Source organism: Diceros bicornis, chromosome X (assembly GCF_020826845.1).
Source record: "Diceros bicornis minor isolate mBicDic1 chromosome X, mDicBic1.mat.cur, whole genome shotgun sequence".
NCBI lineage: Eukaryota > Metazoa > Chordata > Mammalia > Perissodactyla > Rhinocerotidae > Diceros > Diceros bicornis.
The window spans coordinates 3,794,334-3,814,280 of NC_080781.1; positions in this window are offsets into that span (position 1 = coordinate 3,794,334).

A 19,947-nucleotide genomic window follows, 5' to 3' on the forward strand; every position below is an offset into this window, starting at 1 on the left:
CCATATTTGAAGACTTAATTTGGGTGGGGGCCTGGAAGGTGCCAATGAAGTTTAATGAAATGTAAAAAAAAAAAAAAAGAAAAGAAAAAAAGAAACACAAAGAAAAAAATAGAAATTATAGGCGCTCAGATAAAATAATTGGCTGTATACACTGGGAAAAGCAGAGTTGAGATGATATATATATATAAACTCTCTGTATATTGTATATTACATTTTATCTGCACACCTGTAATTTCTACTTTTTCTTTTTGTTTCTTTTCTTTCATCTATATATAAGGATATATATACTATATAATAATCAAATATTATTAATATAGAGAGAGTAATATACAATGTATAAAGATATGTATGTTAATTACAGATATGTCAGCATGTTTATATTATAAAAGGTACTAGCAAAAAATAAAGAAAAATCCATATAGATGAGCAAGGGTAATTAACAAGAAAATGATACCTATAGAGCAGTATATAAAATATAAAATTCTAACATTGTTCTAATGTGGAGATTCCTGAAGAATGTGTGATTGATTCGAATAGGTTGTTTCACTTAATCCTCCTCACTATTTTCTCTGGGTATCAACTGATGATTTTTCAGAGTTCTGCAATATATTTGCACAATATTGTACTTATCTGTGGGGGAAACTGTAGTATAAAATGCATTTTTCAGTCTTCTATAACCATCTTAAAGTTCAGGAACACCTTCTATTCCCTTTTTTCAAAACTGTAATCCTAAATGCTACTCTGCTTTAATTAATGCTCCACACACTGAAACGATTTCTAGGATCTCTAATCTCTCCAAGTATAAAGTCTCTGCATTTGCATTCACGAAGATACAAGTAAAGGAACAGTTGGTTCTAATGAAACAAGAGTCCTGGGTGAAGTGAATTGTAATAATAGACTTATCATTAGTTACACTCTGAAACTAGCATATTCAGATTTTGTGGAAAATGTGATCAGAACAAACTTGAATCCTTTGATTGCTCAAAGACTCTTTGGAAGTTGATTTTTAATTAGTTGCAGATCCTTTTTTTCAGCAGATAAAATACTTTTGGAGTTATTAAAAAAACAGAACAAAACATTTTCCAGCTACAGGCCCTGGTAAGTTTATCTAATACATATGCATTAATTTGGTTTCATTTATGGACAAAAGAAGGGAGTCATAATGAAGAGTTTTTCACTGGACTGGGGGAAGAACACACACACAAACAACTTACATCACCAAAGAAAGGGAGATATAGCTCATGTTTGGAGCAACCCCCAAAGGGAAGGAATCGCTTTGACCAAAGGCTGTGCGTTTATTATTCCTTCCACTTTCAGTAATCCTTGAGGATGTGTTTACATAGATAGGTTCTCATCTGTGAGAAGAAGGCTATCTAAAAGTTCAAGATTCTCAGCAAGTTGCACTGTTCTGTGGTCAGAGACTGTAAAGTTTACAAAAGGAGGAAATGTGAGAAAGGCTTTTGTAAACTTGTGTCAACTATACTGACATGAAAGCTAGTAACTCTATTTTGTTTCCTGAACTTAACATCTTGGGCCCCATGGCATCTTTTAGGTCAACAATGAGAGTCGTCTTAGCTTCAAACGTTTTCCCCTCCCTCACTTTCTTCTCAGAGGTTCAAATGTTTGCTCCTCACTTTCACTTTCTTATGATTTATTAATTTTTTTGGATGTTAATCTTTTTTATTGTTCACACCTCCATGACTCAGTGTATAATTTCTTGTTGGAACAGAGTATGGAGGTTACTCAAAAAATTAAAAATAGAACTACCATATAACCCAGCAACCCATTTCTGGGTATTTATATGACGGAAACAAAATTACTATATTGAAGAAACATCTGCATCTCCATGTTCGTTGCAGCGTTACTTACAATAGCCAAGACATGGAAACAACCTAAATGTCCATTGATAGATGAATGGATAAAGAAATTGTGGTATATATCCATACCATGGAATATTATTCAGCCTTAAAAAAGAAGGAAATCTTGCCTTTTGCGACAACATGGATGGACCTAGAGGGCATTATGCTGAAATAAATCAGGCAGAAAAAGCCAAATACTGTATGGTCTCACTTATATGTGGAATCTAAATTTAAATTAAAAAAAAAAACTCATATGAAAAGAAATCAGATTTGTGTTTACCACAGGTAGTCGGTAGATGCTGCTGGAATTAGAGGTAGGTGGTCAAAGGTACAAGCTTCCAGTTATAAGATGAATAAGTATTGGGGATGTAATGTATAGCATGGTGACTATAGTTAACACTGCTGTGTGGTATACGTGAAAGTTGTTAAGAAAGTAGATCCTAAGAGTTCTCATCACAAGCAAATAAACATTCTGTTATTTTCTTGTATCTATGTGAGTTGATGGATGTTAACTAAACTTATTGTGGTGATCATTTTGCAATATATGCACGTCAAGTCATTATGCTGTATACTTTAAACTTATACAGCGCTGTATGACAATTACATCTTAATAAAACTGAAAGAAAGAAATTCTTATCATGTGGTATATTAACCTATCTTGGTATGTTCTACAGCTTTATTATTATCATACAGATAATATAACTAAACATTTCCAAGATCTTTCCTAAACTGACAGTACATATGGTGCATCTAATTTTTTCCTTTTTGTTTGTTTTTAAATTTTCAAGTGACTGAAAAGAATTTCTTACTTGCTGGTTAAAAATAAAGAAGATGGAATTGGGAAAAAAGAGAGTATGCAGGAGCATACTCTTATATATTATCTAAACTGTGGCTTCAAATCCTCACAGAGCAGGAACAGTCAAACACTCCACATTTCAAGTTGTAGAAATTTTGTGGCATGAAACCAAAACAAACAAATCAAAACTTGAAGTTTGGTTAAACAGTAATAAACACAATAATTATGCACATTTTATGTTGCATAATGCCAACCATTAAACTGTTTTTTATCTTCTGCGAGCTTTTAAGAAGGAAGTGAAGTAATTCACAAAACTATTCTAAGTGAATATATAGTACACATTGTAATTCATTTCGATGTTGAAAGCAAAGATGTATGCATCTATTCTGTCCTTCTACCGTGACATGAAATATGGACATGTAATATGGACATGAAACAGTTTGATTTTTCTATCCAAACTATAGGCAGAATTCAATAGACTTACTCCTGTTTTTGCACATTTTCTAGTTACTTTCATAGTTAGCTATCCCTCAGATATTTTGTTGTTACTAGATTCTTGATGGTGGTGCTATTTGCTTCTCCTCTGTGACCAACTTTTTCCTAAATAGATTACCCAGTTGTAAACACAACTTTTTGTCTGTCTGTTTTGCAAAGCTACAAATGCGCTAATGCATATGTTATGTGTGTGCCTGTGTGTGAGAGAGAATTAGAAAGTGAGATGAAAGATGAAATAAAAATTGTTAGATCCATGGGGATGTGTACTGCTGAGAACATTTGTGTAAAATCACTTTATTGAATTGAATTAGCTCAGGGATTCAAAACTTGTAATTTAATTACTTAGTTTTCCAGTGGAGAAGTAAACTTTAAGTACTTACATTTATTTATGTTTAAAATTAAAACGAATAGAAAATATACTTGAGACCAACAAATTGAATATCATCATGTTGATAATTTCTGACCAATATAATGGACTGAAATGATCAAGGAGTATTTGCTCTCATTTCAAAGACAAACAAATATGGAAAAAAATATAATAAAATATGCAGGTCATCAACTCAATATCAAGGATGGAAAATCTGTAGTTGTTACACATTCAGAGAACTCCAAGACAAAGCTATAAGAGTGAGCTGAAGCCAAGAGACCCATGGAAGAGACATGCACTATATGGGTGTTAACAAGTGGAAGTTGCGACCTTTCCACCACATAGGGAGAGAGTTCAGGTAACATGTCCCATGAGCATGGGGATTTTTTATTACTATTATTAATTATTATTGTTGCTGTTTTTATTTTGCATTAAGCATTGAGTCTTGAGGAGTTTTTCTAGTGAATAACCATAGAAGGGAGAAATTTTTAAAGCCTTCTATTTGAAAGTATTTATTTGAAAGAGAGGTACCAAGATGGTGAGGATATGAGGGAACATTCAAGGTTAAATCATCATCAGACATGAATTCAGCTCTCAAGGTATGAATGATTCACTAGTGGCAGTTGAAACAAGCATTGGCTGAGCATCTGAGGACCTGAGCAAAGACACTACATTTACCCTGTAGCTGGAGGACAGAAACTGGACATGAGCATCTACCTTGTATCAGGGCTCTGGTGAAAATCCTAGGCTTCATTTTGGGAACCCTGGTGGGCTACATCTTAGGAGTAGAGATGAACCACCAAGGGATAAATAAATGGATTTTGACAATAAATGAAAACCAACTCCAAGTCTGTCCATATGCCAATCAGATCAAGTAAAAGTAAATCCTCTTTGAAGGAGGAAAACGCCATCCCAAGTCAAATTTTATTTCTTAGAATTATTTTAAACAATGTCAGCATTTAATCAAAGTACTAGCAATAAGAGGAAACAATAACAAATGGCTGAAATCCAAGATAAATGTAGAGAAACAAAAGAACAAAACTGCAACAAAGGCAGATATTACGTCTATCAGAATAGGAGTTCTATCTTTTTATTATTTTTAATTTTTTTGATATAATGGCTTTACTGAGGTATAATTCACAACCATACAATTGACCCATTTAAAGTGTATGATTCAATGGTTTTTAACATATTGATAGATATGTACAGCCATCCCCACAGTAAATTTTAGAACATTTCATCACCCCAAAAAGAAACCACATGCTTATTAGCAGTCACTCCCCATCCTCCTGTTCCACCCACAGGAAACAACCAATCTACTTTCTATCTCTATTGATTTACCTATTCTGGACTTTTCACATGAGTGGAAGCCTATAATATGTGTTCTCTTATGACTGGCTTCTTTCACTTAATGTTTTCAAGGTTCATTCATGTTGTATGTATCAGTGCTTCATTCCTTTTCATGGCTGAATAATAGTCCATTGTATGGATATACCACATCATGTGTATCTATTCATCAGTTGATGGACATTTAGGTTGTTTATACTTTTTCTTACTGAGGTATAATTGACATATAGCATTATATTAGTTTCAGGTGTACAATGTAATGATTTTATATTTATATATTTTGCAAAATGGTCACCACAATAGGTCTAGTTAACATCCATTACCATATGTAGTAACAGAATTTTTTCTTGTGATGAGAACTTTTAAGATTTGCTCTCTTAGCAACTTTCAGAATAGGAGTTTTAAATATCTGTGATTAATATGTTCAAAAAATTAGATGATAAGGAATACCAATAGAGCAATAGAAAGCAGAAAATATTCGGTAGAATTTCTAGAATTGAAAACAAAGCTAATGAATGCAATTAAAAGGTGATTCATTTCGGTAGAGGACAGAATTAATTATGGAAAGAACCTTACAGAGACAAAAGAAAGGAAAGTAGGGGAGGAAATCATGATAATATATGAGACATAGAGAAATGATGCAACATACACACAATTGGAGGCCTACGAGGGCAGAGAAGGAAGAATCAATATTTGAAAAGATAATCCCTGAGAAATTTTCAACACTGTTGACTGAAATCAAGCACACATCTAAGAAGTCATACGAACCTCAGGAAAGTTAAACAAAAAGGCATAATAAAAAATAGTTTAAAAAAGAGACAAAGAAAACCTGAAAGATGTCACAGAAAAAAGATGTATTTAAAAGAAAATAATAAGACACTCATTTCTCAGTAAGACAGGGAATTTTCTTTTTTTTCTGGTAAGGAAGATTGGCCCTGAGCTAACATCTGTGCCCATCTTCCTCTATTTTGTATGTGGGACGCCACCACAGCATGCCTTGATGAGCCGTGCATAGGTCTGTGCCCGGGATCTGAACCTGCGCACCCCGGGCCACCAAAGCGGAGCATGCAAACCCAACCACTATGCCACCGGGCCAGCCCCAAGACAGGGAATTTTTGACTCAAAGATAGGCAGAAAGAAAATGAAAAAAAAATATATGGATAACTAATGTATGACAAACATTGAAACACAGATCATAAGGAAATGAAATTGCTTTAGTAAATGGTAGAGGAAAATTGGGTACCCCTGCAGAAAACACACAAACAAACCAATAAACAAAACAACTACCTCATACCAAACCAAACATAAGAATCTACTTACAGTACCAAAAAAAAATCTGCTTAAGTTTTAGATGTACACATGAAAGCTAAAACCATATTATTTTCGAAGATATTACTGGATGGTATATTATTGACAAAGATTAGACAAAGATTTATTAAAGGAACACACACACAAAATTGGGGGGACTTGCTTTCAAATGGATGTATAGTTCTAGTCATGCAATATTAAAAAGTACTAGGGGACCGGCCCCATGGCATAGCGGTTAAGTGTGCACGCTCCACTGCTGGCGGCCCGGGTTCAGATCCCAGGTGGGCACCGACACACTCCTTGTCAAGCCGTGCTGTGGCGGTGTCCCATATAAAGTGGAGGAAAATGGGCACAGACGTTAGCCCAGGGCCAGTCTTCTTCAGCAAAAAGAGGAGGATTGGCATGGATGTTAGCTCAGGGCTGATCTTCCTCACAGAAAAAAACAAAGAAAAAAGAAGATTAAAAAGTTCTAGTGATCTACTGTACAGCATTATGCTCACAGTTGAGAACAGTGTACTCTACACTTAAAATCTTGTGAAGAGAGTAGATCTCCTGTTATGTGTTTTTTACCACAATTATTAAAAAAACTTCACAGAGAGGCAAAAGACTGACAAATTGAACTACTGCTTCCAACATGTGGAATGTCTGGTTTTCAATCCACACCATTAAATAATGAAACCAGAAGCTACTAAAAGTAGATTCTATTTGAAATAATATCTAATATTAGATATTCCCAACAAAGTGCTTATATCCGGTACTTATGAAAACATATTATTTTATGTCAATTATAAAAAGAGAGACTACTTAATAAAATAATAAAATAGGTAGGCACTTCACTTAGTGGGATAACAACAGATCATCATTAGTCATATATGTAATGCATATGAAAACCATACTCGGACCCCATCTCCCAGAGCACCTGACAATTTCAAGTACCCACAATAAGGGTGAGTAATACTTAAAGCTCTCCTCTGCTGATGCTTTACATTCCAACTGGAATAGCCACTTTAGGAAACATTTTAGCAGTGTCAACAAGAGTTGAAAATAATTCTGTGACCCAGACATTTTATTCTTATATAGATATAATTACAGACGTAGATGTAGGTAGGCATATATACTCCTATATATTAGAAGTTTGACTTATCTGTACTTTATATATAAATACTTAACTAAACACACACACATACACACACACACACAAACTTACTGTGAAGTTTGAAAATACATATTCTTTGTAAAGAAACATATCATTTCAATACAAATTACCTTCAGCTTAGCCACCAAAGAAATAATGTCTTACAGAAAAATTATCTGACTCCCTTGCCATTTAATTAGCAGTGACCAATGATACAGTAATGGTAAGAACTAACAAATTCAAATACATTTTTCTCCTAGGGCTTTACGGAAGAAATTAGAGTGGGAAAGACAAAATAATTACCACGTAACTTTGAATGTACAATATATACAAATTTAGGTACAGCAGTGATTAAAAGCAAAAAATATAAATACATGAATAGCTACAAATAAAGTATAATATTAATTTAAAATAAGTGAAGATCAGCACGCCCCTTTCATAAATTATATCATTTAGTAGAATTATCCCAGATTAATTTTGTTATAATTGGATATGTGTAGTCTCAGATTCTTAAAAGACACTCACATGAGACAATAAATGGAAAACATGATCTTTCAAAAATTGTATTTTCTTTAATTATTAGCATACTGACAAAGCTACCAGAAGGCTGTAATTCTCATTTGAAATAGAGTGCATTAGACATTCATTAAACACATGGAGGAATGTATAAATAGGTTAAGTAATGCCCACATTATATTTGCAAAGATAATAACTACAGTGTTCTAATGGTCACTTCTAAATCATGCACATGGCCATTTGTACCTAAAAGAGGTGAAAAGTTCAGTTATCAAGTTGGCAATAATTGTACTTAAGGTAATAGAAAATGATATCTTTCTCTTCAGCAACATTTTGGATTTAGTTTTAAGGGATATTGGGTTTTGTTTATAATATTCACCTTACTAAGTGGCAATTATGTAAATATCTATTTTATATTACTGTGGCCCTTCCATCACCCTTATAAACAGAAATTACCAATAAAAGAAAAGGAGGCATTTAGACCATTTCATTTACTCCAAAATGACTATTCAGTGGCCAGTCAAGATGAGTAAGGAAGGTGATTAAGTTACATATATACTTTGAGAAGTCATTTTAATAAAAGCTTTCTATGCATAAAATAAGTTTGCAACGTGCATTTGTAGATTAAACCAGCCCTCACCCACCCCTGTTGCTTGTTGTCATTTTTAGTATTTCCCTGGGGTTACTCTGCTGTAACACAGAGGCTTGTGGGGGATCAGAATTGGCCACCCCAAAATGTGTCTCTTTGGCTTGATTATTTTTAAGAACAAAAGACTCTGAAAGAAACTTTGACCTTCCCCCTAACTGCCTAAAAGAATTCAAGGTAGAAAGCCTGTTCCAGGAAGGAGCTAATACCATGAGATAACTATAGTATAATGTAAAATAGGTGTGATAAGCAAGGCACCAACAAGCCCATCTTATCAAAATTCTGTCTCTTGGGCCACATTCTCAAACATTTCCTTTTCCATTTCTGTGTGAATTGCCTTCCACACCTCTGAAATCCTAAACCCTCACCCCCAACAGCCTCCTTTGCCTTTAGCTAAGGATGTTATTTAACCTAGCAACTTGGCCATTTTAGAGAGTTACTCAGTTTTTCCTGGGTCTCTCCCACGTATACATGTTGTAAAGCTTTGTTTGATTTTCTCCTGCTATTCAGTCTCATGTTAATTTAATTCGTAGCCCAGCCAGAAAGGACCCACAGTGGGTAGAGGATAGTCTTCCTCCCCTCCAGGCTCTAAGATTCGGTGGCTCAAATACGATAGAAAGTTTTTAGCAACTCAGAATCAGTTGCGGGCTGGCGGGACAGGCTGAAAAGGTGGCTATTTTCAGTGGATCCTCCAGCACCCAGGTTTTTCGATCGTTGTTTCTGATACCTCCCCTGACTGCAATGTGAAGGTGGCTTAACCATAGCTTTCACATGCCACATTCCTCTTACATTTCATCCACCTGAGATTGACTTCTGCTGCGAAAGGTATAGGGATCCACATCAAATGCTGATAAGGATGTGGAGCAAAAGGAACTCTCCTTCATTGCTGGTGGGAATGCAAAATAGTATAGCCACTCCTGAAGACAGTTTGCCAGTTTCTTACAAAACTAAATATACTGTTATCATACCATCCAGCAATCACACCCCTTGGTATTTACAAAAGGGAATTGAAAACTTATGTCCACACAAAAATCTGCTCACAGATGTGATAACAGCTTCATTCATAATTGCCAAAACTTGGAAGCAACCAAGATGTCCTTCAGTAGGTGAATGGATGAATAAACTGTGGTGCATCCAGACAATGGAATAGTATTCAGCACTAAAAAGAAATGAGCTATCAAGCCAAGAAAAGACATGAAGGAAACTTAAATACATATTACTAAGTGAAAGAAACCAATTTGAAAAGGCTACATACTGTATGATGCCAACTCTATGACATCCTGGAAAAGGCAAAACTATGGAGACAGCAAAAACATCCATGGTTGCCAGGGGTTGCAGGGACCGAGGGACGAATACGAGGATCCAGAGAATGTTGTTAGGGCAGTGAAACTATTCTGTAGGATACTATCTTGGTGGATGCAAGTCATTACACATTTGTCCAAATCCATTGAAATGTACAACACCAAGGTGAACCGTGATGTTAACCATGGACTTCGAGTGATGATGATGTGTCAGTGTAGGTTCATCAATTGTAACAAATGTATCCTCTGGTGGGGGTGTTGATAATGGGTGAGGCTGTGCATATGTGGAGGCAGGGAGGATATGGGACTTTCTGTTCCTTCCCCTCAATTTTGCTGTGAACCTAAAACTGCTCTAAAAAAATAAAGTCTGTTAATTAAAAAAAACAAACAAACAAACATGAGGAAGTACAATCCTACCTTGTACCCAGAAGGAGAAATGAAATGAAATGTGAGGAGCCCTAATATCTGTGGCTAGGTGCTCGTTCAATTACTTTGTTTTGCATTAAAAAAAATACTTCTTGAGGGGCCGGCCCTGAGGCAGTGGTTAAGTGCGCGCTCCACTGCTGGGGCCCGGGTTCGGATCCCGAGCGTGCACGGATGCACCGCGTGTCAGGCCATGCTGTAGCGGCAGCCCATATATATATAAAAAAAAAAGTGGAGGAAGATGAGCACAGATGTTAGCCCAAAGCCAGTCTTCCTCAGCAAAAAGAGGAGGATCGGCACAGATGTTAGCTCAGAGCTGATCTTCCTCACACACACACAAAAAATACTTCTTGAGAAAGACACATTTGGCTGAAATAACCTCCATTAAAGGAGCCATTTTCTGTTAGAAGACTCACTGGAGAAACTCGAGTTGGTGGAACTACCTGGGAAGGTGGCTGTTGCCTCCTTCAGGTGTGGAGCAGCACGTCCTATCTTGGTAGCTGTGAAAAGCCTGAAGTCAACAGAGGTCAAACTCAGCCTTAGAATTACCCGGAGAAATAAAAAACATCAACAACAAAACATCCGTCCACGAGGCTCGGACATTCTGATTGTATATATCCAGCTTAAGAGCCTTTTCCAGGTGATCCAACGTGCTTTGCGGGTACTGGCTTCTGATCTCTTCCCTTACATAGCTGTCTTGCTTCAAGGATCCACACCCGACTTGGCGAGCCTTGTTGTGTGCCACGGGCGCGGGCCTTGGGGAGGACTCTGCGCACTAGGACGGCTCTCCCCGGAGCTGGACACATCCCCATCACCTGGGCCCTCGCCTTTCCACCAACGTGAGGGAGCCCTGGTCTCTCAGCAGAGGCAGGGCCTGTGGGGAGCTCACTTTCCTTCAGTTTGGAGGTGGGCTTCCCACGGACTGTGCACTGGGGAAGGCGGTACCTTTGGAACCGTCTGAAGGCAGCCGTCCTTGCAAATCCAGAACCGTCCAGGGCACACCTGCATTTCTCTCTGTCCTAATTTTGCCTTCTTCTTTCTCTCTTAACTGTCCTCGTCCATTTCATACGTCTTCAGTAACTCAGCTCCGTCTGAAAAGCGCACACAACCTTGGCCGTCTTCCCAGCAGAAGCTAGATGTCACCCCGCCTCCAACTCAGGCCACTATCTATTTAGAAGCAAAAGCACTGTGACATGATGGGGTCAGAGATAATTCTACAATGTGCAGAGAGTCACTCATTTGCCCCCTAGACGTCAAAGGGCAAGGCCGATTGGTTTGCAAGCAGGTGCGCAATGGGTGAGGCCTGGCCGGGGAACAGCGTGCGTCTGGCAGCTGCACCTCCAAATTGCACCTGTGCTGATCGCCCAGATTAAGAGAAACAGGGTGACCTCAAGGATCCCCAGTTACAGTGTCTGAGGAAAGAGAAAGCTGCCGAGAACAGTGGGCCTCAGTCATATCACCTGGAGTAACTCCTTATCACCAGGACACCAGGCCATGCCTCTCTGAATACTACTAAAGATATACGCAAAGACTTCAGAAAGACTAATTATGAAAGCAGCCTAATTGATTTTTACGTGTGCATGTGGGCATTGGCAATAATTCCTACTCTTCCCTGACATACATTTGTATCTCTATTTCAGATAAAACTATGAGAGAGATGTATGCCCATCAACTTTGGGTCTTTTTTTTTTTGAGGAGGAGGATTTGCCCTGAGCTAACACCTGTTGCCAATTCACCTCTTTTTACTGAGGAAGACTGGCCCTGGGCTGACATCCATGCCCACCTTCCTCTGCTTTACATGGGACGCTGCCACAGCATGGCTTGACAAGCTGTGCATTGGTCTGCGCCCCGGATCGGAACCCGCGGACCCTGGGCTGCCGAAGCCTGGAACTCAAACTTAAGTGATCTGCCACCAGACCGGCACCCCATCAACTTTTATAGTGAACACATTTTAATTTATGAAGGAGGCTCCCTTAACAGGTTAAATGCTCAGGTAGTAGTACAAAATCACAGCAAGAACCTCTCAAATTTGGTATGTTCTATTTTGCTTTTTCATTTTAAATTCGGAAAGGTTCACATAGACTGAAGTGCTTACAGAGTTAAACAGAAGATTGTAAGCAAAACATGATTACTTCATCACGTCTTTCTGATCACTGTGGGAAGATGGATTAATTATGAAAAGATTATTTAACACATTTCCTCCTCTTATTAATGAACGCTGGTGAAATATTTTTGACCTTCATTTTATCTATAATTTACTGTTATTTTGCAAGCTCACCCTCGCCTGAGATGGAAATTCCCTACCAGGAAACAGGAAAAGCTAAATACAGCCTCGGTTAAGAAGGAAACCAATTTCTAGATAAGTGTTAAAAAAAAATTGATGTGCATCTCTTCATTAATAACAATTGTATTAGAAAAACTGGATACAAATTAATGTTCCTCAAAACATTTGTCCTGCCAGGGATACAACTGGAAAAACAGCAAGTGAATCTTTAAACTAGCAAAGTGTCTCCAGATACAAGTTGTAGGATTAAAATGGCTACAGAGCAATTACAAATGCTTTTCTTAATCTTCAGGCTAACTTGGACCCTTATTAGCTCCGGTCCTGTCTTTCAAGAGTGGAGACAATAAACATGGTTGCTAAAACATGTGAAAAAGGGAAAAGTGTGTTCTAAGGATCATCAGGATTATTCTCTATAGTTAATAAAAATAGAAGGTTTAAATCAAGTTAGAGTTTCATACTGGTTTAGAAAAGAAAACCTATTCCATAATAGACATTGTACCAGAAACCTAATTTCTATTGTGATATCCAATCTCTGAGGGCTCATTTGGAAATTTTGAAGACTGGTCTTTAGTCTTCCTTGTAATTTTAGAATGGATTTGGCTTTACCACAATTGGATTTGATAATTTTATGTAACGCATTCACTCAACAGTTGTGAAGTTCCTATTATGCACAGACACTATGTATTTTGTAATGCTTTCCCCCAATGCAGTGACAAGATGAATTGAGTCATCCAATTCTCTCTTGCTGTGGGAAATATTTGGGGATCCCAAAAGTTCTATTGTGAATGTATTGCATTCATCACAAATGGCTGAAATAATGGCATTTCCAGCTTATGTGGCTTCCAATGTAAGTTGAACATTATTATTTTTTCCCCTTCAATGGTTAGATCAAGTCATGTTAACACAAAAAGCAGCTCTCCCCAAAGCAATAACATGATTTGAAGCTTGAGGTTGGCTGAAGTTTGTGCCAAGAATAGAGGTTTGGTTCAGTTCAATGCTAGTTTGTGTATTCTTTAGAAGAACAGGAAGCAAATTAAATTTGAGAAGTTCAGATAGCACTATACTGTTTTTTATAAGAAAATTACAAATTATACTAAAATAAAAATAAGGAGAGAAATTGAATGAAAACTTCAGAAACTCAAAGGATATTTTAGCAAAATGCTTGGGGAAAAAAGAGGTTGCAATTGCCCAGATGTGTAAAACTTTGGGAAGTGAGACATTTATGAAAGAAGTTGAGAAAGCATTGTGGAGTGGCATGCTGGGTTATCCACCTGTGTCTCCCCTGAAGGCTTCAGTAAGAATCTCCGTGGTTTGTCTATGCTTTTGGAGAGGAATACCCATTTGTTGTGTCCCTGAATACAATTATTGCTCTGATTGGCTATCACGGTAGTTAGCATTTTTACTCAGGTTGTATGTAAAGGAGAAGATAAGTCTCCAAGACAAAATTTGCAAAAGTTCTAAATATCTCAGAAAGGGGGAAAGAAATGGATGAAAGATTGAGTGGAGAGAAGACTATATATGCAATGTTATGTATTGTGATCTCCTCATTATACATGCATTATATTTCTCTGCCCTTCCCTCCACTTGTTTACAAAATAAGTTCAAAGTTTTTTGTTTGTTTTATTTTGGTTTGTTTTCATCTGAGATTCCAGACTCTCTCTAATTTTCTTCTTGTGTAAATTGACAAATTTATGTCCCACTCACCAACTATCTAAATTCTTTGTAACCACAGGGCCAGGAACAGAATTTGTCACCCCAAAATATGCCTCTTTGGCATAAGAATTATTAAGGCTGATTATTTTGCAGAAACAGCAGACACAGAGAAAGCTCTGAAAACCCAACAGAAGTTATTCATTTGTAAGGGAAATTTACATTTATAAGAGAAATTTACATTTATAATAGAAATCTCCATTTGTAAGGATGCCTTCCTCTCTGTGCCAGGAAGGAGAGGATAACTAAATCTCTACAAACTCTTATCAATAGAGAAGGCAATGACTTAAATCTACATAACAACTTTACCCTTGTTTCATGTGTTGACCTCATTTTAACAACAGAAAGTTAAAGCTATTTTTCAGGGGCAGTAGCCAGCCAGGAGCACATGTGGAAGTGAAAATTTTGATCTGCCAATCAAAACTCATCCTACCCGCGGTTTGCATAGCAGCCTGCCCTCCCTGACCCTTTAAATCTTATCGTATACCCTACCCTAGACTGGGGAGACAGAGTTGAGAGCCTTTTCTTCTGTCTCCTTGTTACCGCACAAAATTGGGGTTCTCTGGTACACATAAACAAGCCAATTAATTATCAGCCTTTTGGGGGAGAAATCAGCTTTTATTCTGTGAGATCGATCTGCAGGGTGACGGGGGTGTGTGCCCTCAGATCTGTCTCCCTGATTCAGGATTTGGGAGAAAATTTAAGAGGTTAGGTTAAAAGAACAGGCTGGCATGAGGAAACACCGGTGGGACAGGTTTTGATTGGTAGGCTTCAGGCATTATGGTAAGGTTTTAAACATTTATGACAGGGTTCTAAACATTTATGATCAGGTTCTAAACATTTATGATGGGGTTCTAAACATTTTTGCATGAGGTGAGGAAGGAATTTTAACACAGATCTTCCTGAATGAGGGACCCCTTGCTTCTGATAAGAGTCTGACTTTCAAGTTCCGGTCGTGTCCCAGTTCTTGGGTTCTGTGGGAAGGACGATCTTTGGTTCTGAGATCCTTTCAGGTCACAATTTCTTCTTTTGTGCATGCCCTGGCTACCTGACTTTCCAGTTCTTCTGAAAGATATTCCTTAATCAGTTGTTGATAAAAGATGGAGTCTATGTGAACTGCCTCTAAATGGGCCCGCGGTTATATCCTTATCAATCTATTTTATATAAACTGCTTCTTCTCTCCAAGACTGGTGTGCCACGGTATCAGCTTCTGTGCCCACGGGATGGCAAGTGTTTGCTCGATATCATGTTCAGAAAAGACCTCTTCATTCATGGAACATCCCTTGTACACAAAATTCTTTGAACCTTTGCATGCATTTCCCTCTCCTTTCTCTCACCTAAATTCTTACCTGTTAAGGTGCAAATCTATCTCTGCTCTTCACAAACCAGAGGTCAGAACGGTATCTTTCATGAGAAAAGCCCTTGGCTTATTCTTTGGCCCTTAGCCTATTCTTTACTCAGCATATAGTCCTAAATCTATTTATATGTGATATGCATATTTTTTCTCTTGCAGATACAATGAAGCTAATGATTATGTCTTCTTCATCAATGGAGAGGCAATATGTTGAAAATAACCTCGGCATTAAATGGATTTTGTGCTCTACCAAATTATAATACTGTTGCTGATTATTAAAGTTGGATTTTTTGCTAAATTTACACATTTTAGATGACGTAATTATTTATCAAACACATTGACTTATCTGAGGCATTTGGTGACCAAAATAAAAGAAAACATCCTATACCTGTTGATTCCAAGCAAAACAGATTGTTTAGGTGCATTTAGGGAATTCAACAATGTAAGCTATTAATTTGAGGTTTTCTCTTATGTTTTCCCCTCTTACGATTAAATATACTAATCCCCTACAGAACTCTTTTTAAAACTTTGTTTTTATGTGCTAATTTCCAAAGCTGTCACAGAATGTGGATCTTGCAATCCCATAGATGTAAATTTTATCAGGATAAATAACTTGTCATAGGACGTGATGAGTTTGACCTCATCTAGTTTTCAAATGTGCATGCCATAGAGTCACGTCAGAGAATTACTAGAATTCTCTGACAAAGCCTCATTAAAACTTCATGTTGTTTAAAGTCCAGAGTACACACTCAATAAGAGATTTTTGTCACCCAGGGAAGTTCCTAAAATATTTTCCACGTCTAATGGCTTTGTTTTTAAGTTGTGCTTGCTTATAGGAACCAAGGTAGAGCAACACACTGCAGAACTTGTCCAAATCACAAAAGTCCAAGATGGCGATGGGGTGCCATGGGCAAAAACAAACTTGTGCAAAAGGTGCTGTGCACAAAAGGAAACGTGAGAATGTGCTGTGTGCAAGAAGGGAAGATCTGTGTATGCCCCAAATGCCCCTGCCCTGGGTGATGAGGTGGAGACCCCTCCCTCTTTATGACGCATAAGAACCCTGCTCACTTTCCCTTTGGGGAGAAGGTGTTTCAGAGCAGGAGCTCTGCCTCCTTCATTCCTTGATCAGTGAATAACGTGTCTGCTCTGCTGTTCCCAATGTGGTCTCGTTCTATCAACAGAAGTGGCTCCAGGCATAAGGACCCCTTGTGAGTCACCAGTCTCTCAGGGCTCGCTAACAGTGTTGAGTACTATTATTCTTTTTACTTATTACCAGTTTGTTCCCACACTCTCAAAATCAGTAAAATAAGCAAACTGTGATTATTTTTTTCACACCTTACTCAATTTTAATCCAAGGAAAAAAGTATTTTCTTTTATTTTCAATTTTCCACATCAGTAAAAATAACAGGGAGTGAATGATTGAGACGTGCACCTAATTTTAATCATGTCTTGCCTTTCCAAAATGTTTTCTTACCCAAATCTCAGATATTTGTTTTACTTCTGTTGCAATACTATAATGAAAAGACACGAAATTGCAGAAATATATGTACATTAAATGTATCCTCAACACGTCCATAATTAAACTTTAGAGAATGTAAGAGAATACCATTTGTCTAAATAGAAATTTTATTCCATCCCTTTAGTAAATGAACAGGGTGGACACATCTCTGATGGCTGAGTTGCACAGAGAGTGACTGAATTTAATTTCACAAACAATTGCACCCATCTGAAGGAGAAAATTGACCCACTTTCTGCTGTCATAATCTGGTCCTTTTTGACTCTCCTTCCACTTCCCAGTGCCCTTGCCAGAAATAGTTAATCCCTCCCATACCGTGTTTACACACACACTCTGAGGTAGAGAAACCATCCTGTTATGATAACAGGTCTCCACGTTTTTATGCCCTAGTAGATTATAATTTTATTTTTGGCAAGTGGTATGTCTTATTGTTGCCACGCAAAGGGCACCATCTGCTTGCCTTTAGATAAAAGCCAAACAGTCAAAAGGCAAGATGGTGGTAGAGAAAGGACTTTTATTAAGCGAGAAGCCAGATAATCAGAAGATGGTGGACTCATGTCCTAAAGAATCATCTTCAAGAGAATATAGAATCTTGAAGCAGTTATACAGCTAGTGGGCTACAGAGGAGGGGGTCCAGAATGTTGACCACCTGGTACTGCAGAGTGGGGGTCACTACACCGTCTGGCGCTGTACCCTGGGGGGATGCCACACCAGACCTTTCTGCTGTCATTGATGATGTATGCCAGTATAGAATCTCCCCAGGGTTCGTTGGAGAAGAAGGTCAAGAAGGTTGTCCATCTGGCACCATAGACTGAGAGTTGCTACATGTCTAAGGCACTCAAAAGAACAAAGTTACTATCTTATGGCAGCTGGGAGATATAAAGCTAAGTAGGGGTCGTAAGTCATAATGCACGCAATTTTCTTTATGTATCAATTATTTATTGTCTAGCCTACATGCAAGCCAGAGTATGTCCATTATGTCCAGAGTATGTCCTCTATTATTTAGAAGTTATCCATAGTTACAATATGGCACCCTTTCTACAAAAATGGCTTCTCTTATGTCAACCTCATGTTGAGCCGGTATCGTTATCTATCATGGCTTTCCTCTTGTTTAGCTCAGTATCTGGCACGTATTAAGACACCTAATAGATACTTACTAAATAAATAACATTACCAATGATAATAAAATAGACCACAGGAGTAAACACAGAAAAGGAAATAGAAGATAATTTATATTTAAATGTGACTATAGATTTTTTTGTTTTCATTTAACATTTTTTTATATTTTAACATCATTATGTTTGCTATAGAAAATTATTCCATATATTGTATTTTGTTCATTATATTTTCCATCTCTGAAGCATGATGAACTCTTAGGCTGAGAAGAAATTTCAGTGTTGATAAGCTTTTAGTTGTCAACAATCATTAGCATGATTGTGAAATGAACGATTTGCCTTTTATGACATGAGCAATTGTGTTTTTCTTAAAATACATTAAACAAATTAATCTACCCATAAATGAGTTGCTTTTCAGAAGGAGAGAACATTAAAACAGGGCTACTCCTGTTCTTTCAAAATCTGTTTTTAAAGTAATTCTGCTGTAAATAGATTTGAGAAAGCTGGAAATATCTCCCCCTGCTTATTTTAAGGATATATATGAATATGAATGGTGTCGGGAGAGAGGTAGAATCTCCCTCTGCCCTTTTCCTTAAGGTTCTTACACGAGGAAGGTGTTGGGGGTGGGTAGTGGTCTGGGACCTCAGAGGGCAAGAAGGCAACTCACATGGAGATAGAAATCCAAATGTTTGCCTGACAACTCTTCTCAGGGTCACCTATAGATAATATGGTCAGGGAGAGATAGAGTTTTTGATAAAAGGGGCTTGGTGCTTTTCCTATTGTAACCTCTATCCTACATTATCTCTACAGCCATCATGATAATAACTCCTTCCTGAAACATATATTTTGTTTTAAATTCTTTAGGCAGTTTGGGAGGGGAAACTCAAATATTCTTCCTGAGTTCTCTGAGTCCTTATTGTCTTCAGCTCGAAATAATCCGCATACCAGAGTGGTGCCTCCTGGGGTAGCTTGCCCTGAGCACCATCAACGGCAATTAATAATTTGAAATGAATGTCAAATTGCCACTAACATATGTCAAATTATGCACACTGTAGATGGCATCTATCAAAAACACTATTCAAGATACTGTTTTGGGGAGAATAATCCACATTGTGTTTTTGCAAGATATTTGTCCATAAAACTAATAATTTTCAACTTTTGAAATTTAGTCTGGATAGGTGTGAATAGTCTATTTATTCAGTGAACAAAGTTTTGTTTTCTCAGTGGTACCACATCCAACTGAGCTGTTCACTAGAATTTGTACAACTGGAATGTCACAATGTTATAAACTATTGACATCAATAATAATAATAATAATAAAAAGACCACACATAATGCGCACTCTGAGAATGTTAGCCTACCATCCCAAAGTAAAATGTTTATAAATTAGAATTGTTCTAGAAAAATAAAAGTATGTATGAAAATGAACGAGTTTTCCTTATAATTGACATCATTGAAGTCATGGTAATTGCGGGTAATTGGTTACATGAGAGACTCCATTTTTGATAGCTTCAGTTGGTCTCCAGGTCAGCTAGAATGATGAAACACTCTTCAATCTCTGTGTGACTTTCCATAGGATAACATAAGAATCTGTTTGGTTGTAACATAAAATGAAAAATGACTTTCCAATACTCTTCCAAAAGTCTCTCTCTTAATCCTTTGAGTTCTCAAACTTTCTAGTTGAGCTTCCCATTTGATCACATCCCCACTTCCTATTATTAATTGGTGGTTGAATTCCAAGGTTTCTCAGCTGTTGATGATTTTGCATGAAATTC